This window comes from Chrysemys picta, chromosome 11 (assembly GCF_011386835.1).
Source record: "Chrysemys picta bellii isolate R12L10 chromosome 11, ASM1138683v2, whole genome shotgun sequence".
NCBI lineage: Eukaryota > Metazoa > Chordata > Testudines > Emydidae > Chrysemys > Chrysemys picta.
In genome coordinates this window covers 28684713-28709225 of record NC_088801.1, presented here as the reverse complement: position 1 = coordinate 28709225, position 24513 = coordinate 28684713, and the positions used below count along the sequence as shown (strand labels likewise).

The 24513-nt window shown below is 42.1% G+C and overlaps 1 protein-coding gene across 5 annotated transcripts in view; it reads right to left on the bottom strand.

Annotated features, from left to right (window-relative positions):
- GALNT13 (polypeptide N-acetylgalactosaminyltransferase 13) overlaps positions 1-16672 on the bottom strand; it is a 325828-nt gene extending 309156 nt beyond the window's left edge. For 4 of the 5 annotated variants that reach the window (XM_065561738.1, XM_065561742.1, XM_065561740.1 and 1 more), the window contains exon 1: positions 16435-16672. The gene's annotated coding sequence lies outside the window, so the exon portion shown is untranslated. Of the gene's footprint in view, positions 1-5224; positions 5358-16434 lie in introns of those variants that run through there. The other variant, XM_065561739.1, reaches the window with a different exon arrangement.
- Between the last annotated feature and the right edge of the window lie 7841 nt (positions 16673-24513).

Below are 24513 nucleotides of genomic sequence, written 5' to 3'. Positions count from 1 at the left end.
TGAACCAAGGGCAAGAGTGCATTACACACATAAATAATCACTACTCACAGCAACACCTTCTGAGGGTACTAGAAGCATTTAGTAATGTGAATGGTTTACTAGAGGAAGTGTAGTTTGAGTGCTAGAGCAGGGAACCTGAAGTTAGGCCTCTTGGGTTTAAGTTCCAGCCTGGCAATTCTGGCCCAGATCCTCAAAGATATTCAGGCATCTAACTCCTATTGATTTCAGTGGAAGTTAGAAGATTAAGTACCTTCAAGAATCTGAGTCTGACTTCAGATAAATCACTTGATCCTTCTGTAGCTTGCTTTAACCATCCATAAAATGGGCCTAATACTGAACAGCCTTTCTGGGGTGCCGGATCTCTAGTCATTAGTTTATTAAAAGTGCTGTTAGAACTTCAGGTGAAAATGCTAAATGTACTATTATAATAAAGTAGTGCAGTAAATTTAAATCAGCCAATTTATTGTTGAATTAATCTAGTAGGTAGTTTTCCATCTCTAGCTATTTTGATCTTAATATTAGAAGCCTATTGGAATGTTGATAAGAGTCAATGCCCACTGGAAACACAATCTGATTAACCATATCTTATGGAAAGTGTTCTTATTTTAGTTAGATTTTTCTCCCCTATACCAAACATTGAATTCGTACTTCCTTCTGTTTCTGAGATACTTTCTTAGGTGAATCTATTTCAAGATTGATTGTGAGCCTCACTTTGGCAGCAGTTGCTTGGCAACAAAAATCAGCAGTCTTGTCCCTAGCACCCATTCATGGTAGCTGCATTTCTCAAGGAGGTGATTTTTGATGGAATTCAGCTAAGTTTCCAAACCATTGTATTGTTTCATTTCAATGAACAGATAAGGTTTGTATTACTCACTAAAACCTTTTTTATTTTGACTTCCACAGCATGTCTTTTTAGTTTTGGTTTCAGAACTGTTGCAAAGTTCTTTTCAACAGTTTCAGATTCATCTTAGAAATCAAAAAGGTAGAACCTTTCAGGTATCCCAAGAGTTTTTTAATGCCTAGGGTTAAAGGGAAAAATCATGCACTTAATAATCAAGAAGACGAGCAAATAGTCCACCATTTCCAGGATTCTTGGTGGTGTGTAAATTAAAAGAATAAAAGCTTATCCTCTAAAAGGCAGAGAAGGTGTCTCAGTTATTTCTCCTGGTTTAGTGTAATCTTAAATCGGTTTAACCGGAGATATCACTTTACCATATGGTAGCAAAGCTTTAAGTAATAAGTTATTTATAAATGGAGGAACACTGGATAAGGTTACCTCAACTGCTCTCCAGACAAGACACGCAACGAAGTGTGCACCATTAATATCTCCACTGCAAATAAAGTATGCTTGCTTTCCCATAGGATACTGGATGTAGCAACATCTTCCAGCTAAATCAGCATCCTTATTCTATCCATAATAAAATACTAAACACTATACAAATACAATAGTAAGGTTTCACAATTAGAAACAACTGAAAGACAGGATTTCAACACCATCACTTACTCAGCTATGTTGAACTGTACATTCTACAGTATATATTTTGCAACATAGGAGTATATAAAGCTATACATTTCACCAGAGACCTATTTTCTAATGCCTCCCTATATCAAAAGATAATGAATTAAACACACAAACACCCCTCCCCCTGATAAAACACAGTAAAGCAAAAAATTACAATCTGGAAGAGCAGAAGATCTCTATTTGGTTGATATTTTTATGTACATATTAATAACTGTATATGTTGCTCAGGATTATAGGTGCAATAGAAAGGTGGATGAGTGAATAAATAAATGTAACTCATTACACACCTCTTAGGACCTTAACACTTTTATTTCCCATCTTTTCGTTATTTAGCTGGGACACACTGCATTTTAAGATTGCACTAACACAATTTTAAATACAAGATGCCACTCAAGCCATAGTCTTCCAGTTCTGGCAGCCCTACTACCTCAATTTGCCACTGCAATTCTGCCCACTGCCATCTCCAGACTTGTCTTGTAATACTTTGCAGGTTTTCCCAAATCACTCCTACTCCCTCCATTGGGGCCTCAGGAGAGCCACTGGCACTGGTATGGTAATAACTGTGTGCAATGTTGTGTGTTAACATGCTGCATCATTTTACAAAGAACAGCCCATACAGCATGTCCACACAACAGCTGCAGAAACACATTTTGTAAGCAATATTTTGTTGCAACATTCAACACTGAAACTGATGCAGATGGCTAAGGAAGATGGAACTTAAGAAGTGGTGATGGTGAAGGACTCAAATCAACAGAGACTCAGGGCCAACCAGAGGATTCAGGGGGCCTGGGGCAAAGCAATTTCAGGGGCCCCTTCCATAAAAAAAATTGCAATACTATAGAATACTATATTCTCGTGGGGGCCCCACAGGGGCCCAGGGCCTGGGGCAAATTGCCCCACTTGCCCCCCCGGGGCAGCCCTGCAGGGACTATGCCAGCAAAGCACACCACACAGAGAGCAGCATTCAATACTAAAAGTACCCATAAAAATCTACAAGGAACTAGTGGAAATACCACGTGAAACTCTGCCTTAGTGTCTAACCTCCCAAAACTGACCTAGGGTCAATAACAACCTCATTTTTAGCTTTAGATCCTGGTCTCATAAGTGGCCAATTTAATAAATTGTAGGAGGAACACCTATAATGATGTCCCAAGAGTTTGAGGTCAATGGTAAGGGAATGGGGCAGGCAATTCCCATAGCAGAGCAACTTCAGCTTGGTGCAGTGCATGAGAAATAAGCAAAGTCTACACATTCAACTCTGCTGTACAAGATGCAGTTGAGAGTCCAGTTTATCACCTGAGCTCAAGGCCATAGGAAGGAATTTCCAGTTTAAATCCCAGGTGAGTCGCAGAATGAATGTGACTATCAGCCACTTAAGGCTGTTGTGGAATTCACTGAAGATGCAGAATGGATAATATCGCAATACTGCTTGGAGAAAGGGGACTCAACATAGACTCCATTTATGTCAAGTTTTACATCAGCATTTAACTTGGGCATTAGTGCATTGGTGACAATTCCCAATTGGACAATATGAAGCAAGAAAACTGCACAGAAAATATATGCATATTGGAGCCGTGAAAGCATAAAAGGTGATCTCAGACTAAAATGACCAGTGTGAGAGTGAGAATTAAATTTTTTGTTTAGTGTATCTTTAAAAAGTGTGCTACACTCTATGCGACAGATGTCTTTCATACTTTATCCGTTTTGCTACCAAAGCACAAACAAAACAAAACAACCACTCCAGAAACCTTCCTAGGTCATTTGGCATTAATAAGTAAACTTTGCAACCCTATCTTCTTAAATTGTGATTTTTTGAAAGTAGAACGTGTTTTGTACAGACTTCTTATTCCAAAGTTAAAACAGGTTTAAGTTACTGTGAAACTAATCCTCAGTACATTTTCATAGTCTGCAAATATCCTAGGAATAGATCAGAAACAGCATGAGGCATCATTAGATTCCCACAAGTAGTTAATTAATTTATGAAAAATTATCTGCACAAATTATGGAGGAACTGACAGCCTATCAAGAGCTCAAAACAGTGCGTTTTCACATTTGATAAGACAACAAAATTAGAGTTCGGTATTTCTAGCTAAAAGTCAATCAACATCATTTTGTATCTTTTAAGAATTCTTTTTAGTTTTTTTCTCTCTCAAGAGTCTTCTACTTGACATTTAAAAATGGACTTATTCTTCATTTAAAGTTTACATCTGTGACTCAGATATTAGAATGAGAAAAGACCTTGTAGTTCATCTAAGCAATTCTCTTCCCATTGCAGGACTATTCATTACAGCATTTGCAGTGTTGTAGCAGTGTTGGTCCCAAATTTTAGAGACACAAGGTAGGTGAGATATCTTTTAAGCTTGTCTCTTTCATCAGCATAAATTGGTCCAATAAAAGATATTACCTCACCTACCTTGTCTCTCTATTACTTACAATATATTTTGTATTGTGATGTCCAAGGCAGATTTTAGTGGCCCCAGTGATGAGGCTTACATCAATGCCTTTGGAAAACTATTCCACATTCTAACAGATCCCACTATCAGGATCTCTCCTTCCTTCCCCCAGTATTTATCCTAATCTGGCCTTAAAGCACTGGGGAGAGAAAGACATTGACTAGTCAACACTACCAGCTGTGTTCCAAGCCTCAGAAGTGTTTATTGGTATCACTGGCCCCACAATACTGGCAAACATTAGCTAAGATGCTATTTAAAAGCCGTAGTGAGTGATGCTGCCTGGCACATTTGCCTAAATGCCAAAGGTATACATAGGTACAGTGCCTTCCTCCATGGCACTCAGACACTGTAGGTGCTCCCCTGACTCCCAAGAGTCATAATTTATACCACAGAGAAGCAATACTTAGTTTTACTAAGTTGAAAGATTGTAATAGATGGGCTCAAAAACTACAACGTTAGGAGGTATTTAAATCCAGGGGTTTGGCTCAGCCCGTTACAAAAAGAAAGGCCATTTACAAAATCTGGATCCTAAAATAAAGGACTGTTTGGATATGGAGTTTTGCTCAGCCTCTACTCAAATACAGAAACTCTAGTCTAGGTCCACCTTGAGAAGTCTAGCCTTTGGCCATTGTGAGATGGCGAGCTATTTAACCAGCCAGGGAAAGGACACAAACTCCACACCCAAGTCCTTTTTTAAGGCCTTTTTTCTTCAGGGCACAGTGTATTGGTTCTTATAAAGGACATAAGTTACAGGTAGGCAACCTATGGCACGCGTGCCAAAGGCAGCATGCGAGCTGATTTTCAGTGGCACTCACACTGCCCGGGTCCTGGACACCGGTCCGGGAGACTCTGCATTTTAATTTAATTTTAAATGAAGCTTCTTAAACATTTTAAAAACCTTATTTACTTTACAGACAACAATAGTTTAGTTATATATTATAGATGTATAGAAAGAAACCTTCTAAAAAGGTTAAAATGTATTACTGGCACGCGAAACCTTAAATTAGTGTGAATAAATGAAGACTCGGCACACCACTTCTGAAAAGTTGCAGACCCCTAAGCAATGAAAAATAAAACAATTCAATGGAAAAAAAAATACTAGTCAATCTCCAGAGGCTTTTTCACTGCTTCAACCAGCCAGTGGGAAACAGGATACATCCTTCCCCTGAACCCTGCCTCCGCTTCCTTTACCCTGCTCAGCGACATGATAAAAAGGGTTAAGAGATTCTTGCCTAAGATGCCACTTTACCTTGTCACAGTCAATTAACAGTGTGCCTTGCAGAAGTGATGTCTTCATTTTGCTCTCCAGATTACAGGTGCTATCTCAATGTTCTGCAAAGGTGCATTAGAACAACACATAGACACACAATGTTGATGGCTTGATAGATGCAGGCCAGAACCCCATGTGCACTGCCCATCCAAACAGGGATAAAATGTTGCAGTAACAGCCAGCTATTGAGATAATAACCTACAGGCAAGCCAGGGGACACATATCAGAGTGAGAATGTAGATCAGACTCTTATCAACTGTGTACCAAAGGATTTCTCCACTAACTTTTACAATTGTGTTACTTTACAGTATTCACTAACAGATGCTATAAAGTTCCACGGTATTGTGAAACTAGCCAACCTGCACACAACCCCAGCTGTGCCATCCCATTATTTTGCATGCACTCTAACTAAAAACTAATAAGTGGTAAGTAGATGCAGCAGTTTATCTTCTTTGGTATGCACAAAATGCCTATCGGCATATTCCCTGTGTAATAAAGTTTTTAAAAATTGAACCTGTAAGTAAAGCTGAATTGATATAAAGGTCACAAGTGGCCTGTTGATGGGTTGGCAATAGCACTTCTTGCTGTTGCTACACTGGGATACAATGCGTTCGTTACCTACAGTGTACTGTCCATCTTTTCTTTTTTAGATTGTTTCTGAGGGTCACATTTTCATATTTTGAGACTGCGCACTTACTCTGACTGAAAACTGGTCAAAAGTCACCAAATTACACACTCATAAGATATTACAGCAACACTGAACAGTGTACATCAAATGCTCTTTTCATAATAAGCCCACTAATAAACAGAAAGTCACAAATGGCTGTATTTAGAGGTGAAAATATAGTTATTACAAATCCAACATCTTTTTCAATAAATAGTTGGAGAGCATCCGAAGAAGTGGGCTGTAGTCCATGAAAGCTTATGCTCTAATAAATTTGTTAGTCTCTAAGGTGCCACAAGTACTCCTGCTATAGGAACAGTTATCAAATCAAGAATGGACTTTATCAAGGCTTGTGGAGCTAACTCTTGTAAACAGGATATACTGTAGAAACAGCGTTCACAAACAGAATTATTAGCAAATAGCAGTTTATCTTCCTGGTTATCTACCAGAAAATATATGCATCCCCCTATCACTATTAATCAAGTAATGTAATGTGTTCGTTGCTGTAACTATAAGTGTGTTTAAAAGTGAGACATTATGTAACCAAAATAAGAAAGCAGTTAATAGTAAGTAAGTATAGTACATTACATTTAGAATACTTTATATTCACGCTAAATCGTATAATTCTAAAATTGAACTACAGTTAAATCCTGTAATTTTTGCATGACTCTTGTAGTCTCCTGCAGTATCAGACAACAGGTCTTAAGAAATACATTCAGGCCATCAGCCTTAAGGTATTCTACTATGCCTGGCTACTACAAATATGTCTTGCAAAATGTATGGTGCTAAATAAGAGAAAATCCGTGAGGTACAAAAGGTGAGTTGTGAAGTACTGTAAACTCAGCAAAACTTTAGAAACATCCTGCACCAGCTATAGCTTGGTACAGAGGGCATGTTAGCTAAGCATCAACAGAATTGTTTTTGTTCTTTTTCTCTGGAATTTTTCTATACCTAATGCTGACTTTTGGAATGCTATAGTCAAACCAAAATAGGAAGCTGTTTACTGCAGAGCCTATGCCAGCCTAGCAAAAAGGCTTCCCAAAACACAAAGACAATAGATAAGAATGATATATTAGGTCTGAAGTAATACAAAGAAACGGTGAAACCCTCATCAGTTTCAAACAATTTTAATATATATAGAAATAAAGTGAATCTCAAATTTTGAGACAGCTGAACAGCTGCCTCCCAGACTGGTTAACAAGGTATTGGCCTTCCTTTCTGTATTATGCTATATTAATCTTTGACTAAATCTTTGATTAATCAAGTTGTTCAAGCCTAGCTATTTGACTTCTATTGTTATTAACTTAAACTGAAACTGTAACAGTATGGAAAACCTCAGTGCTATGAGATCATATAAACCTAATCCCAGCACTGTAAAATTGATAATTTTACCTCAGAAAAGAAGAGTGAAAAACAACTCTCACTATTGGCTACTAACTTTAGACTGAAGATAAGACTTATCAACACTGAGGTCCTGATCCACAAAGTTTCCTAGCTTCCATTGATTTCACTGGAATTTAGGAGCCTAAATACCTGTGTGAATCTGGCCCTTAGTTCCTACAGAAGGAGATTGTCATATTCCTTATGCATGCAGGACACACAGAAAATGGTTTGAGCTACAACACAACAAAAGCTTATTTTGCTTATTCTGTTTAATGAAGCGACCGTTAGGTTATTATTATTTTTTATTTATATTTATTTTTATTTTTAAAGAAAAATAGGTTCAAACCCTGATATCATCAAAAAACAATTTACAGTAGTAACTTCAGAATATGAAAATACAAGGCTAATTTTAAACCAGATCTAAAATGCTGTCTTCCCACTGTTTTTATTGTAAATTCAAAACTGCATCATTCCAAAATTAGTATATGTTACAATGTATATTCCCTTTCCTGTTATTATCCTCAGTAATATATCTCAAGCAATCATGCAGAAACAAAGGTCCTTTAAAAATATACAGCTCTCACAATATTGAACAGAAAATCTAATTCCTGAAGCTATTTTTCCTAGTGTTGTTCATTTAAGCAATTCACAACACATATATACTCGATCATAAGCCGGTTCGTTTATAAACCGACCCCCCCCTCCCCCCAAGATGGATAAGTAAAAATGGAAAATTTTTATAACCCGTTCATAAGCCAACCCTATAATTCAGGGGTCAGCAAACTTTGGCTCCTGGGCCATCAGGATAAGCCGCTGGTGGGCCAAGATCGTTTGTTTACCTCGAGCGTCCGCAAGCACGGAGCAGGGCCGGCTCCAGGCACCAGACGAGAAAGCACATGCCTGGGGCGGCAAATTGTAAGGGGCGGCATTCTGGCCAATTTTGAGGTGGCCAGCCCATCCCTGCAGAGGCACAAAGTAGCGATCCCCGCCGCTCACCGTGCCGCCGGGCTCCCCGGGAGGTGCCACTCCCCACCGCCTGCACCGGCCTCCGCCTCCCGCGCCGCTCTGAGCCCGGCCCAGCCGAGCCGCCTTTAAAGGAGCGGCTGAGCCAGCACCTCCTGCAGTCCCCAGGCACCGGAAGGAGGGAGGGTTCTGCGGCGGCCCGGCAGGCAGCAGAGGGGCAGGCCCCACTGATCCCGGCGCCGTTTGCTCTGTGCTGAGCCCCGCTGCAATGCCGGCCCCGTGCGGAGGTCACAGACCCCAGCCAGCACTACCTGTGTCAGCCCCCTCGGAGCCTGCCCGGCCAGGAGAGGCACCCCAAGGCGGAGGGGGGAGCCCCTCGCCTGGCTGCGAGCGGGCTACAGCGCCTGGCTGCCCACGGGTGGAGGGAGCGGGCAGGTGCCGCCCTTCACCCCCCTGCAAGCTGCCTTGACCGCCCTCCACGCGCTCCCTGCGGCTGCAGGGTTTTTTTTTTTGCTTCAGCAGTCTGGCCGCCTTTTTTTTTTTTTTTTGCCTGGGGCGGCAAAAAAGCTAGAGCCGGCCCTGGCACGCAAGTAAACCTAAGTAAACAAAGTATCCCGGCGCACCAGCTACTTACCCTGATGGACCAGGACAGCAACTGGTGGGGAAATTTTTTTGGGGGGGGGGGGGGGGAGACGCTGGGAGTAACCCATGTGACCACCCCCCACATGACCCCACCCCTAGCCCATGACCTCCCCACACTCTCCCCATCCCATCCCTTCCCACCTTATCTGGGGAGGATGTCTCTGACCTGGCTGGAGCTGCTCCAGCAGGCTGGGCAGCGCGGCCGCAGCATGTTCCAGCAGGCTGGGCCGGGCGGCACGGCTGCAGCATGCTCTGGCAGGCCAGGCGGCGCGCCAACAGCCTGCTCGTGGGGGCAGGGCCGAGCGGCACAGCTGCAGCCTGCCAGCCCCGGAGCTTCAGCTGCTTCGGAGGCCGCGGGGAGAGCAGCGTGGCCAGAAGTGGAGAGACTCTGGCCCAGCCTCTTCCCTTCTGGCTGTGCTGCCTCTCCTTGCTCCCGCTGTTGGGGGGGAGGGGCTGTGTCCCACCTCTTCCTCTCTATACCTGTTCATAAGCTGACCCCCTTCTCTGGTGCTTCCCTTTTTTACTAAAATAATTTGGCTTATGAACGAGTATATACAGTAATTTAGGCTTTTCAAGAGGAAGAAATTTAGTTCTACCATGTTTTCAAGAAAAATATATTTGTCCCCTTTTATTCTACTGTCTCATAAGAGACTAGCACTTGAAAGTCTTACATTAATAGTCTTACCAGGTTTCTTATTCTTTGTTTCTTATATCTAAGTGTTGTCCCTAATTTTGCTGCTAAATTTCTTTGTCAACATATTGAGAGGCAAAGATTTCAATGTGTGTATAGTTTATTTGTTTGTGGTTTGTTTGTTATTGCACTGTGGTTCGTTTGTTTGTTATGGCTGGTTCACACAGAATACAGTATAGGATTTACTGCTACAAATAAAGTAACGTAACCTAAAGCTGCAAAAAAATTTCCAACCTAAACCAAGCTATAAAACTTTCCCCTTCATTAATTACTTTCTAGGAAGTGCTTTGCCAGCATGCAAAGAAACTCAAACTGATACAGCAGAGACTCAAAAATTACATGGTTATAGGACAAGGCTCCAGCTAGACAATCCAGTTATAGCATTGTCCTATTTTCAATAAGCACTCCATACAAATTAAAAGAGGAAGAACTCAGTAACTTTCCTCTGCGGGGGGGAGTATGTATTAGCATACTTACCACAACGGCCTCAGTTTCCTTGTTTGTGCCTTCAGAAGGCTATCCAAATTACAACAGACCTGACAACAGTGCTGTGTCTGATTTGGAAGAACACTACACTAGAGGATCTAGAACAGTGGTTCTCAACTAGGAGTATGTGTACCCCTGGGGATACGCAGTAGTCTTCCACGGGTACATCAACTCATCTAGATATTTGTCTAGTTTTACAACAGGCTACATAAAAAGCATTAGCAAAGTCAGTACAAACTAAAATTTCATACAGACAATGACTTGTTTATACTGCTCTATATACTATACACTGAAATGTAAGTACAATATTTATATTCCAATTGATTTATTTTATAATTATAGTGTAAAAACGAGACAGTAAGTATTTTTCTGTAATAGCGTGCTGTGACACTACTGTATTTTTATGTCTGATTTTGTAAGCAAGTAGTTTTTAAATGAGGTGATCTTTGGGATACGGAAAACAAATCCGACTCTTGAAAGGGGTACAATTATCTGGAAAGGTCGCGAAACACTGCTCAAGACAAGGGTTCTCAAATTTTTGTCTCTGACAATTTTTTCCTAAAATACTTAATTAACTTTGGGGAAAACAAATAAATATGCACATATACATGTCCAAATCATTGTAATTTATTTATGTAGGGTTGGTTTTTTTTGGCAGACTCAGTAATAAAAATAATATACAGTTGATCTCTATACTTTACTGGACCTAAACAGAATAGAAACACAAATAAGATGCTTTGCATGTTGTCTTTTTTTCTGGTTTCTTTTGCTTTTTTTAAAGACTTGCTAGCTACTAAGTCTGCTGTGAAAAGTGATATTAACATACAAAAATATCACTTTTCACAGCAGACTCACTCAGTCAAGGCAAACCTGGGGACAAATTAAGTTCTAAATAGGGAGGTGGGTACGAGACAGTGGGTGTCAGGGGGTGATGGGGCACTGGGGAAGCAGCGGGGGAAAACAGTGATGGGGGGTGAGCTCAGGCCAGAGCACGCCACTGCATGGATGGGGAACGGAGCCCAAAGCCCCATGGCTGGGGCCTGCCACCCGCCACCCCAAGGTGGAAGCCCAACCTCCCCAGCCCCGAGAAGGTAGAGAATTCACTGTCTGCCTGCTCCGCCAGCTTTTTGTGTCTCCATGGCAAGGGAGGGGCAGGGCCCAAATACTGCTGGCGGCCCTGAGGGAGGGGCCACTGCTCTCCCCCCCCAGTCACCTCCCAGGAGACTGTGGTCACAAGAAAAGCCCCTGGTGGCAGCATGCAGCCACGGTGGATGCATTTGAAAAATGCTGCATTGGAGGATAGTGGCGTATGAAAATAGGCAAACAACTCTTTGAAATGTAGATCTGCAGAAAGAAAAAGTGGAGCTGGAAAGCATACACACAGACACAGTTCATGGTTTAATCACAACATTTTGAAAGCAAACTTTTTATGATGTAATTAAAGAAGTTTAGTCTTCTGTGTGCAGTGTTATTTTATTCTACTTCATTATATTCTGTGCCTGGTGCTCTTTCCCCCTTCTTCTATCTGCCTTCAGTTTCCCATTCCCTCATTTTCTCCTGTTATTCCTCTAACTCCTAATCCCCGACTCACTGACTGCACTTAGTTTTGGTCACTGTGCCACCAAATACAGTATAGCAATTACTCCAGCATAAATTCGTATTTATACTGTTGTAATTGCAAATAAAGTTTGACTAAAAATAAGACAGATCCATATATCTCAAGTGTACTTCATTCAATATGCTCCTTTTTTATCATATAAATAAGAAACCACATGCTTTTTCAGAGTTTAAGTTTGCCAGTTAGATCACTTCCCTACTCATGTGCAGTGCAAACAGAATGTAAGGAGACCAAAAGTAACAGATAAGGTTTTAAAAACATAATTTGTTCATTGTAACTGGCAAAAATCAAAACAGACTTTTTGAAGTCCAGTAACATGTTCTCTCTCAGTATAAATTTTCAATTTCCTGCGCTAACTAATGAAAGACTAAATCTGTTCAGAATAAATGTTACAATATTTCTTTATAATGGCAAAAGTATATATACCACTATCCCCTCCTTCTCCCCTTTGTGTTTGATATTGCTGAACTGTTTTTTCTCAAACTCATTTTAAGCAATTCACTCATGGGCAGAGAAGAGATCTGGAAATTTTCAGCCCAAATGATCTGCAAAAAGCAGCAACTAAAAAAGGTCTCTTTACAATGAAAGCACTCAGGCAATCTTAACTATCCACCTATTAGATATGCTGTTGTAATGTTATATTACTCTACCAACTACAGGTGCACCTGCTCACGATTCCTCTAAGATCTGAGATCAACATAACTCTCACCTTTTGAATTTCTATCTTATTTGTTACAATCAAGTTTCTCATGACTACCCAAACACCTTTCGGAACATACTATTGGTGACATATTTGTACAGAAAGATGGGCTGATAGACCATAAGTTTTTCATTTAATCTTTAAAAAAAATTGCCACAATGAAGAAATCACTGAATAAACCTATGAAGGTAGTCAGGAGATCCAAATTTAGGTCAGTCTTCATTCCTGGAAATAAATCCTTGAAACAGCTTGGCTTAAAGTCCATTCTTTCTAACCACACACCCAACACTTTGACCCGCTCAGTATAACATTCAAAGCTGTTTTTTCAATGGAAAATAGAGATTTCATGGAAAATGTAAATGTTCTGCTTATCTCTTTGCTTAGAGTGCAACAGCCACCAAGCAGCTAAAATGACCCTACTCTTTTCCTTTCCTGTGAAGTATTTAATTCTAATCATGCCTTACTCTCAATTATTACTCGCTTACTATTTTCAGCCATTCAGAAACACCCAAACAAATATTCTCATTCTCCTCATTTTGCAACAAAGGAGGAATAATGGCAACTCCAGCTGCTGCTTCTGCCTCTACTATTCCAAACTGATTATAAGTATTTTCTAACACATTTAAATTAATTTATATCCAGTTAACTTGAAATCAGGCTTAACCTGATCCTTGGAAGAATAGCTGGCATGTAAACCTGAATTCTATATCTGAACTTTACAGCTGACTCGTCGCTTTATCATGTGATGTATCAAAAACCTAGATTTGAAAACACACAGGCCAGATTCTCTTTTGCCCTGTTGCTTGGGCATTTACACTCATTCAACATGAGTGTAAAAGGCTACTAAATCAGAATGGTAGCATTTTACATCCACTTTGCTTAAGTCATTAAAAAAGTAGAGAAAACAGAATGAAGAAGGTAGGATTTACAAATAATATGCAAGATGTACTTATGCTACTTGCTTCATTCCCAGTTCTCAGTCTTAATCCAAATGGTTCCTTCTTCCCAATGTTGCGGTCATCAAGTGAAACAATTGGTCAGTATGAAGTCAATACACTTTTAGAACTCTCACACACAAAAAAGGTTTTCCCCTGCATGCACGAATATCGCAAACCCCAAATGCCACAACGAGGTAGATATTACACTTTCAGCAAAGTAATATGGCAGATGATCAGTTCTTGCAAATGTCTTGCCATATATTATATTCCCAGCAACTCACTAAGGTAGTCTCTTATTGTCTACTAACTTGGCACAGGAGTATCTCACCTGCTTTACATTTTTAATATCTTTAGGACTGTGGATACCATTAATATTTTGAGGGCAAGTTATACAAGTGTCAATTTACCACTATTGAAAAATTAAATGGCACTTGTGCAAATACATAGTTGAACTAAAAATAATTTAAACAGAGTATTAATGTTCTGTCCAGTATTTGCTTCAGCATAAAGAGTTTCAGAACAAGTTGAGCATGGGCAAGATTATTTCCCAGGGAGAAACAATGTGAGGTCCCAAATGACTAGCAAAGGGCAAACTAAGTACAATGTACAAAAAGGGGTCAAAGGAAGACACAGGGAATACAGATCAGTCAGCCTAACTTCAATTCCTGGAAAGATACTGTTCAAATCAATTTATAAACACCTAGAGGATAATAGGGTTAAGGAATAGCCAACATTGATTTGTCAAGAACAAATCATGCCAAACCATCCTAATTGCCTTCTTTGACAGTTACTGGCCTAGTTCATTGGGGGAAGCAGTAGTTGTGATATATCTTGATTTTAGTAAAGCTTTGCAGTAAGGCATAATCTGACATGACCTTCTCATAAGAAAACTAGGGAAATGAAGTCTAAATGAAACTACTATACAGTGGGTGCACAACTGGTTGAAAAACCTTATTCAAAGAGTAATTATCAATGGTTCATTGTCAAACTTAGAGGACTTATCTAGTGGGGTCCCACAGGGGTCTTCCTGGAGACAGAGAATATGCTTATAAAATTTGTGGATGATACCAAGCTGGAGAGGTTGCTGCAAACATTTTGGAGGACAGGATTAGAATTCAAAATGACCTTAATAAACTGGATAATTGATCTGAAATCAACAAGAGGAAATTCAATGACCACAAGTGCAAAGCTACACTTAGTAAGAAAAAAAATCAAATGCACAACTATAAAATGGGAAATAACTGGCTGGACAGTACTGCGGAAGAGGACCCAGGGATTATAGCAAATCACCAATTGAATGAGTCAACAATATGATGCAGTTGTGAAAAAGGCAAATATCTTTCTGAGGTATATTAACAGTAATGTCATATGTAAACCCCAGGAAATAACTATTCTGCTCTACTTGGCATTGGTGAGGCCTCAGCTGGAGTTCTGTGTCCAGTTTTGGGCTACACTCTTTAAGAAAGATGTAGACAAACTGGAGAGAGTCCAGAGGAGAGCACAAAAATTATGAAAGATTTAGAAAACTTGACCTAATAGGAAAAAGTAATAGATCTGGACAGGTTTAGTCTTGAGAAAAGAGAACTGAGGGCGGACCAGATAACAGTCTTCAAATATGTTAAGAGCTGTTATAAAGATGACAGTGATCAATGTTCTCCATGTTCACTGAAGGTAGGACAAGAAATAATTGACTTAATCTGCAGAAAGGTTACATACTAGGAAAAGCCTTCTAATTACAAGGATAGTGAAGCACTGGAATAGGTTATAAAGAAACATTGTGGAAGCCCCATCTTCGGAGATTTTTAAGAATATGTTAGACAAACACCTATCAGGGATGGTACTTGTTCCTGCCTCAGTACGTGGCGATGGACTAGATGACCTCTCAAGATCCCTCCCCTCACCCTATATTTCAATTATTTCTATGATATCTTACATACAAGTTTGTTTCCTGACTCTGACTTCTATTGCACTCTCACCCTTCTCTTTCCACACAGCAGGAAATCTGCCCAAATTGTTGGAGTTTCAGCCCCACACTGTACAAATGCTGCACAGCGAACAGCAAAAAGGCAGACGTCTTTACATTAAATATTTAAAAGAATGAAAGTTGAACACAGAAAAATAAAAGGTGTCAGGAAGTAGGTATACCAGGACAACAATCGACTTCTGAGTTTCTGCATCTTTTTTGCCATGTATTTGTTTTGTTCAGCAAATAACTGCAATAATTATCATAATCAGAAAACTCAGGACAGGTTCTCTATGGAGTCCGAAATTCCTCCACAGCAGCAGCATCTCAGTGAAGATAGGAGCAAACAAGTCTCTCCTGAGCCCCCTCTTCTACCCTTCTCTATAGCCCACAGACTACTACAGCCAAGGAGCAGATTTCAGCGGCATGTACAGACATAAAACCCCAATCCCATCAGGATTACTTAGTGCATCAAGGAGCTAAGCAAGAAAGACGCCCCCTCTCTCTGCCAGGCAGCGGTAATAAATGTCCCTGGGGATAAAGACGCCTAATTCCACACCTCAATCCCCTTCTTAGGCTGCAACTCTCCCCATCCCATCCCCTACAGTTGTGCTGAGGGTGGCTGGGAAGGAAGATGCCCCATCTCCTTGTCAGGCAGCGGCGCACCTCCCGCAGCATTCGCGGGAAGACTTTCTCCGCCGGCGGCCAGACAGCGCAGTCCGCCGTGCACCTGGGAAAGAAGATGCCCTCTGCCATGCTCCTCCGGGCGCCGGGGGACGCCGCTCCACCCCTCCAGGCAGCCTCTAAGCAACCCGATGCCGCCAGATACCACCGCTCAGCGCTGCCGCCTTCGTTCCCCGGCCAGGCGGCACAAACCCAAGAGAAAGTTGCGGCTGCCGCCGCTTGGCTTTGAGGCTCCGCAAACCGCCCTGTAGCATCAGTTCAGCCTCCGCCAGGAGCTACGGCCACGGCACCTTCCTCCCGCAGCCAGGGGCGCCCAGCTGGACGGCAACCCCCGCAGAAAGTTGGGAGCACCCAGAGCCGCCGGGGCAGCCCTCTACTCACCGCACCGCGGCTGCGGGGCGCCCCCACTACCACCGCCCGCTGAGCGGGGGCACCCCGCGCTGGCGCCAGGGCTCACCTGGACTCCGCTCGGCGGGGAGCGAGGGCTTCACACGCCCCCCGGGGCCGAGCCTCGCTCCGGCCTCTCCTCGTCCAGAAGAGGCGTCTCCATCTCGCAGCCCCAGGCTGGAGGCGGGCGCGGGAGGCAGCAGAGGTGAGGGGAGCGCGCCTGGCGCACTGTCACCTCTGGCTGAGCCACCGCGGCGGCGGCGGCGGCGGCGGCGGCGGCTCGGCCACGCCCCCGCCCCGCTCCACCTATCGCAGCAGCCGCGGGCTCGCACGGGGCTGGCACCTTTACGTCACCAGCTCCCTCCCCCCGCGCGTGTCAGCGCAGCGAACGATTCCAGACCCGGCACCCTGGGGGTGGGGGGGGTTGCACGCACGGGGCTGGGGCCTGCACGTCACTAGCCCCCTCCTCCCCAAGGGCTGTGCGGGCGGGCACCCAATCGGCTCCCGCGGCTGGCGGGAGCGGTGCGCACAACTCCCGCGATACGTGGGCAGACAGAGCCGCAGAGTGGCCGCGGTGGGGCTGCGGCTCCCGGGCTGGGTGGGGCTGGCAGAGGGGCGCAGCCTCCCGCAGAGGAGGACAAACTTCGGGCTGCTGCGCTGAAGCCCCGCGCAGCTGCCGTAGCACAGCAGGGCGCTGCCGAGCCCCCGCTGGGCTGAGGGGGGAGAGTCCCTCACCGTCCCGGCTGACGGCAGGAGCCGCTGCCTGCCCGGGCGCTTGTCAGCGCGCCTCCGTGACTTGGGGCGCCTCCCTTCAAAGACGCGGGTGTTGTGAGGCAGCGTCTGAGCCTCGCCCAGCTGCTACCAGGGGGTTGCTGCGACTGCTCAGCGAGACGCCGACAAATCGCCCGCATAACTTCAGGCACACTCCCCTCCGTACGCTTGGCCGCCCGTACACGCGTGTCTTGGAGCCGCTAACACGCGGGGTGAGCGCTCCCTGTAGCAGGGGGAAGTGCACACGCGCGGCAAGAAAAGGGGGTACGTGCCAGCCAGAGTCAGCCTTGGGCTACTCTTACATGAGGCTGGAGTCTAAAATACTGTAGCCGCTCAAGCAAAAGACTTCGGTATCAGTGTGGACAGTAGGCAAAACAAGCATATAAGCGATGAGGTTGCAGTAACATACAGAGAAATACTGTTGTGTAAGTACTTTAATATCAGTGTATGCTACGTCCATCTCAGATATAGATGACAAAGAAAAGGTCCAGAGGAGGGCAAGGAAAGTTATAAGATGCATGGAAGGGGAGAGACTTAAAAGAGAAAGATGTCTAGCTTACAGAAAAGACGAATAGAAGGTGGCATTTCCAACGTGTGTAAAATAATTGATAATATAGCAAAGGTCAGGTGGGTGCTCCTATTATCCCTCTTGTGAAATAGAAATGAGATACACAATGAAATTATATGTAAAAAGCAACAGAGGGTCCTGTGGCACCTTTGAGACTAACAGAAGTACTGGGAGCATAAGCTTTCGTGGGTAAGAACCTCACTTCTTCAGGTGAGGTTCTTACCCACGAAAGCTTATGCTCCCAGTACTTCTGTTAGTCTCAAAGGTGCCACAGGACCCTCTGTTGCTTTTTACAGATTCAGACTAACACGGCTACCCCTCTGATAAATGAAATTATATGGTAACATGTAAAACAAATAAATTAACCTGTGGAATTCACTGCCACAATATATTTTTGAAACAAATTTCTTGGTAGGGTTTATAAAAAGGCACTCTATCTGCAGTCACAGTCAAGTTAAGACTTAAAAAAATAAGACACGTAAAGGACATTCTACAGGACATGAACTTCCAGTTGCTTGGTGCTAGGAAGGAGCCTCTCCTGGAAGCATGTTACTGCCATATTATCCATTGAGTAGGATTCACACCTTTCTCAAGTATCTTGTACTAGCTTATTTTAGAGCTAGGATAACAGAAAACCAGTTGAATGGTGATAAAATGACTCTTAAATAATTTAATAGCAGCATGGCAAAAAAAAATGCCATTATGTAATTAACACTAACTCTCTATACATCTAGCTAAATAATGAAAAAGGCTATTCACAAAAATTTTAGGGCTGTTAAGCAATTAAAAATATGAATCGTGATTAATTGTGCTGTTAAACAGTAATAGAATACCATTTATCTAAATATTTTTGGATGTTTTCTACATTTTCAAATATATTGATTTCAATTACAACATAGAATACAAAGTGTACAGTGCTCAGTTTATATTTATTTTTGATCACAAATATTTGCACTGTAAAAAACAAAAGAAATAGTATTTTTCAATTCACCCCTTCCAGTACGGTAGAGCAATCTCTTTATCATGAAAGTTGAACATACAAATGTAGAATTATGTACAAAAAAACACTGCATTCAAACCTAAAACAATGTAAAACTTTAGAGCCTACAAGTCCAATTAGTCCTTGTTCAGCCAATTGCTCAGACAAACAAGTGTGTTTACATTTGCAGAAGATAATGCTGCCTACTTCTTGTTTACAGTGTCACCTGAAAGTGAGAATAGGTGTTCGCATGGCACTGTTGTAGCTGGCATTGCAAGATGTGCTAAAGATTCATATGGCCCTTGATGCTTCAACCACCATTCCAGAGGACGTGCGTCCGTGCTGATGATGGGTTCTGCTCAATAACAATCCAAAGCAGTGTGGACCAACATATGTTCATTTTCATCATCTGAGTCAGGTGCCACCAGCAGAAGGTTGATTTTCTTTTTTGGTGGTTTGGGTTCTGTAGTTTCTGCAGGGCCAGCGCTTCCACTAGGCGATCCTAGGTGGTCACCTAGGGTGGCAGGATTTGGGGGGCGGCATTTTGCTGTTCTCGGTGGAAATTCGGCGACGGGGGGTCCTTCCGCTCCGGGTCTTAGGCGGAAATTCGGCAGCGGGTCCTTGACTCGCTCCGGGACCCGCCGCCGAAGTGCCCCGAAGACGCAGAGCGGAAAGACCCCCGCCTCCGAATGCTCAGAGGAGGAGCACTGACGCCTAGGGCGGCAAAAACCCTAGCACCGCTCCTGAGTTTCCGCATCAGAGTGTTGCTCTTTTAAGACTTCTGAAAGCATGCTCCACACTTCATCCCTCTCAGATTTTGGAAGGCACTTCAGATTCTTATATCTCGGGTCCAGTGCTATAGCTATTTTTAGAAATTTCACATCTGATCTTCATTGAATTTTGTCAAATTTACAATGAAAATGTTCTTAAAACGAATAACGTGCTGGGTCATCACCTGAGACTGCTATAACATGAAATATATGGCAGAATGCAGGTAAAACAGAGCAGGAGACATACAATTCTGGAAGCATGTCCTCTAGAACAATGGCAAAAGCATGAAGAGGCATATGAATTTTTAGCGCATCTGGGATGTAAATATCTTGTGACGCAAGCTACAACAGTGTCATGCGAATGCCTGTTCTCACTTTCAGGTGACTATCTCCCGTAAATGTAAACAAACTTGTTTCTGTTAGCGATTGGATGAACAAGAAGTAGGACTGAGTGGACTTTGTTTTGTTTTTGAGTGCAGTTATGTAACAAAAAAACCTACATTTGTAAGTTGCACTTTCATGATAAAGAGATTTGCTCTACAGTATTTGTATGAGGAATTGAAAAATACTATTTCTTATCATTTTTACAGTGCAAATATTTGTAATAAATATAAAGTGAGCACTGTACACTTTGTATTTCCTGTTGTAATTGAAATAGATATATTTAAAAATGTAGAAAAACATCCAAAATATATAATAAATTTCAATTGGTATTCTATTGTTTAACAGTGTGATTAATTGTGATTATTTTTTTTAGTTAATCGTGTGAGTAAACTGCGATTGACAGCATAAAAAATTATTTATGAATTGATGGGAAAATTGTATAGAATAAACTATCTAACTTTTTAATTTCTTCTTGTATCATCACACTTAAACATATGAAATACCTCTCTCTCGTGATTAAGAAAATTTCAGTGTGATTCAATAATACATTTTCAGTAAAATCTCACTTTTTTTTTTTAATTAAATCTCCCGCATTCAAATTGATAGCCTTGACTTCATAGCTTAATAGCCATGTGGGGATCTCCCACAGAGAAAGTATATCTGACTTTCCTCAGGGGGTTGGGGAAAATAATTGTTACTGTACATTTTAACTAGAGAAACTGTCCTTGACTATGTCTTCACTACCCAGAAAAAAAAAATTGAAATCCTATCCAAAACTTCTGTTTACCTGTAGTGTAAAATATTACTAAGAGTAAAAACAAAAACTATATGCTAGAATTTTGTAAATACAAAATGCATTTTCACTTGTATAACTGACACATACAGTTGTTAAAAAAAGAGTACATGAGTTTTCTCCAATAAAGGGCTCTCATCTTGCTGACATTCATTACAAATTTATTACTTCAGTACTCTTCTCAATGAAGCTGTTTTTGACTTTATCGGAGTATCTCAAATACAGATTTTCATTACCTGTGACTTGTCATTAATTTTAGAGTAGGAATGATTTTCACTTAAAGTAGCTCTTAAAAACAGGAAGGACATAAAATACAGAGCCCAGTTAAGCTAAGAAAAGTCAGTTAGTTTGGGGAGGGTGGAGAGAAAGATTTACTTACAATTTTCCCAGGTGACATGTCTACCAACTCAGAGAAGGTGAATTAGTAGTTCTCATTTTACTATAGAATAGCCAATCACTTCCTGGCTGATCCAGGGGACTTGTCGTAGGATGTGGAACTTTTTAACTTCTGTTTTCCCAGCATGAATTTGGCTATGTGAGTAGTGACCAAGTGTCATTATTGTTGGACAACTGCATTCAGTCACTTATGGTTTGCTGATCTCATCTACACTGCAGTCAAATTCTGAAGGACAGTCATTACTCCTGCATAGAGATACTTCATGCTGGGCTCACTGATCCTCAGAAGGATCAGGCTGACATGGCAGGGGGCACTGAGCAGTACAGCAGCGACCTACTGATCTGGACCTTCAGAGTCCTACATTAGGGTGAGGAGTTAATGCAAATGAAATCTGCCTGATGCCCTGACAGGCTGTCCATGGAACTTGTCCCTCTGTCTCCCACACACAATGACAGAGATGCATATATTAACCACCATTAAGGGCAAGAGAGGTGTGTCCGTGATGAAGTTCGCTCAAGACGCTTCCTCTGAAAGTGGCACTTGTGGGGTGGGTATGGGATGCTTTGCTACCCATTCCGCTTCCCTGGAAGAATAAGGTTTCCTGTAGTCTTTGTGGGTGACAGCTTCATTATGGAGTTGTTGCAGTCTTCATTGTCTTGGGGCAGGGAGGACATGTTACCTTTCCCTATCCCCCTTTAACAATGAACTGGATAGACCTGACTCTTCCTCTTTGGATGTGGATTGTCTCCTTGTCCTTTCCCTATCCCTCCGCTGCTGCAATATGTATATATTTATATTTTGAAACATTATAAAGAATATTTTTTAAAAAACACTATTCTGGATTTTAGGACCTTTAGCATAAATTATAGAAGTAATCACCTAAAACTCCTAACCCAGAAAATACCCAACCAAAGATTATATCTTTTCCAACACCTCTTCTTTTTATGTGGCATCTCCATTACTGGAGATTTGCCACCACGGTAGTCCATTCTGTACAATCCTCTGCTAATATCTGCGTGACTTAATAGTTCTTTTGATCCTCCCAGGATACCATATCATCTATCCAAGATCTTTTTTTCCCTACCTTCTGCTCTTCTGCCATCAACTTTCCTTTCTGGTGTATGTAAACATGCATCACCCACTGAACCTCTTAAAACAGGGGTGGGCAAACTATGGCCCGCGGAACCGTCCTGCCCGGCTCCTGGCCTGGGGGGCTCGCTCCCGGCCCCTCTCCTGCTGTCCCCCTTCCCCTGCAGTCTCAGCTCGCTCGCTCTGCCGCCGGTGCAGTGCTCTGGGTGGTGGGGCTGTGAGCTCCTGGGGCAGCACAGCTGCAGAGCCCGGCTTGACCCGGTGCTGTGTGCTGCGTGATGGCGGCGTGGCTGTAGCGCCGCCAGCCACCAGTGCTCTAGGCAGCACGGTAAGGGGGCACGGAGCAGGGGGGTTGGATAGAGGGCAGGGGAGTTCGGGTGGTGGTCAGGGTGTGGGGGTGTGGATAGGGGTCAGGGCGGTCGGGGGGGGAATAGGAGGTTGAATGGGGGCAGGGGTCCCAGGGGGTAGTTAGGAAGGAGGGGGGGTTGGATAGTGAAGCACTGGTGCTAGGTGCTCCCAGGGAGACACACTGATTAACAGACTACCCATTTCTGCATTAACTTCAGATTCCAGTTCAAATAAGCTGTAACACCAAGTAGAACACGTAGCAGTTGTCTAGATTTTTAGGTTAAAAGGGCATGGAAAAGAGTAACAAGATCTCTAGCCACAAGAAATAGTCACAATCTCCAGACTTGAAGAAAAAATAATCTTCCTAGACATTGATATATCATCTAGTAGCCCTTGGGATCCAACAATGCTGCAAACTTAAAAAAAAAAAAATCGAATGGTGGACATACATCTTCAATAAGAAGTTCAGCCATAATACTTGACATATCTTCTGAATGCTCCTCCTAAACTACCAGCATCATCTCAGTCTTATCCCAGCTGACTGTTGCCAGTTAGCCCCAGTCCTAACCAGACATTAGCCAAGGCATTCACCAGTATTTTCTGGGTGGAATGAAATAATGAGTTTGAGAAAGCTGGGTGACATCAATATACTGAAAGCACGAGAGCCCATGCCTCCTCACTGGACTTTCCAATGGCTCCATCTACTGCCTAAGCAGGACAAGAGGCAAAATGGAAGCCTGTGGAACCCCAAATGACTTTAGGGATGATGAGCAATTGCCCAACACAAAACATCCCCATATGTATATGGCAGTGACAGAGCGGAGTCTCAGATTCTACCTCTAAGAGCATAGCTGGGCATCTACAAAGTAGGAGTATAACTGCTCCTGAAGGGAGCTTCCTTCCTCAGGATTGTGCTAGTGCTTTCAACAAGAAACATAACTAGGCAGTTGGGCTGCATGTCCACTCATTGCTTGGGGGCAGGATTTCATCTTATAAGCAGACATTAATTATTTTTGTAATAAATGCAGCCAAAATTCCCTTACTCACAATATATGCTTTTGATGCTCATGTTATAGCAGGTAATGTTTCTGACTAGTGGAGACTTAATTCAAAATAAAAAGATCTGTCACCATGCAGAATCCCATAACAAGTTAGATAACAACTCCATTATTTCTCACGCTTGTTTGGAGTAAGACACATTTGAGAGATAAAATTATTTTAGAAAAATGAAATTTGTCTTTGATTCCCATATCCATCTCATAAATCTTATTGACAGTTTCCGCTACTAAAACTTCCTTTTTTAGATCCCAAACCTCTGTCAGCACCATCATAGCAACCTCTTTTTTCCTGCCTCTACTCATCTAATGTATTTTTCTGTGAATGGTAAATTTTAAGTCCAAATGTCAAAGAGAAACAATGGCTTTAGGAAAATCTTTTTATTTTAATAACACATACATTTTATACTTTAATCTCCAGAAAATAATATACAAAGAAATCATATTTTTAGTTTTGCTACCATCAGTAGCTACCGTTGTACACTAAATGAGTGATCACATTTGCATTTATCTAATGGAAGCCAACAATCTACTAGGTTCAAGAATAAATTGTGAATGTTCTTCAACTTAAAAATGAATAGTAATTAAAACTGTGGTGTAACTTCAGTTTCTCACAATGCATTTGAGTTAATTCTCCCTAATTGAATAGGGCTTTGGCCTTAGCACTTACAACAGTAATAGAAATATGTGTAGTGAAGCAAAGTGCAATATAAAAGAAAAAGCTAGATTTCCCTTGTGAGATCTGCTTACACTTATTTTCCCAGGCCCTTATTAAATTGTCATTTATACTGCTTGCACCATTGCCACTGGAAAAATACATTAATTTGTTTCTTTCAGCAAAGCATTTATAAATCAACTGATGAGGTTACTTTTCTCCACCTGAAAGATGTAACTCCTTAAAGCTTTTTTTCCGTGTACTAAATAGGTTTTCAGTGGCAACAATATAGTTTTAGCAGTTTTCCCAGTATGTGCACAACAGTACATCATCTTTCTGG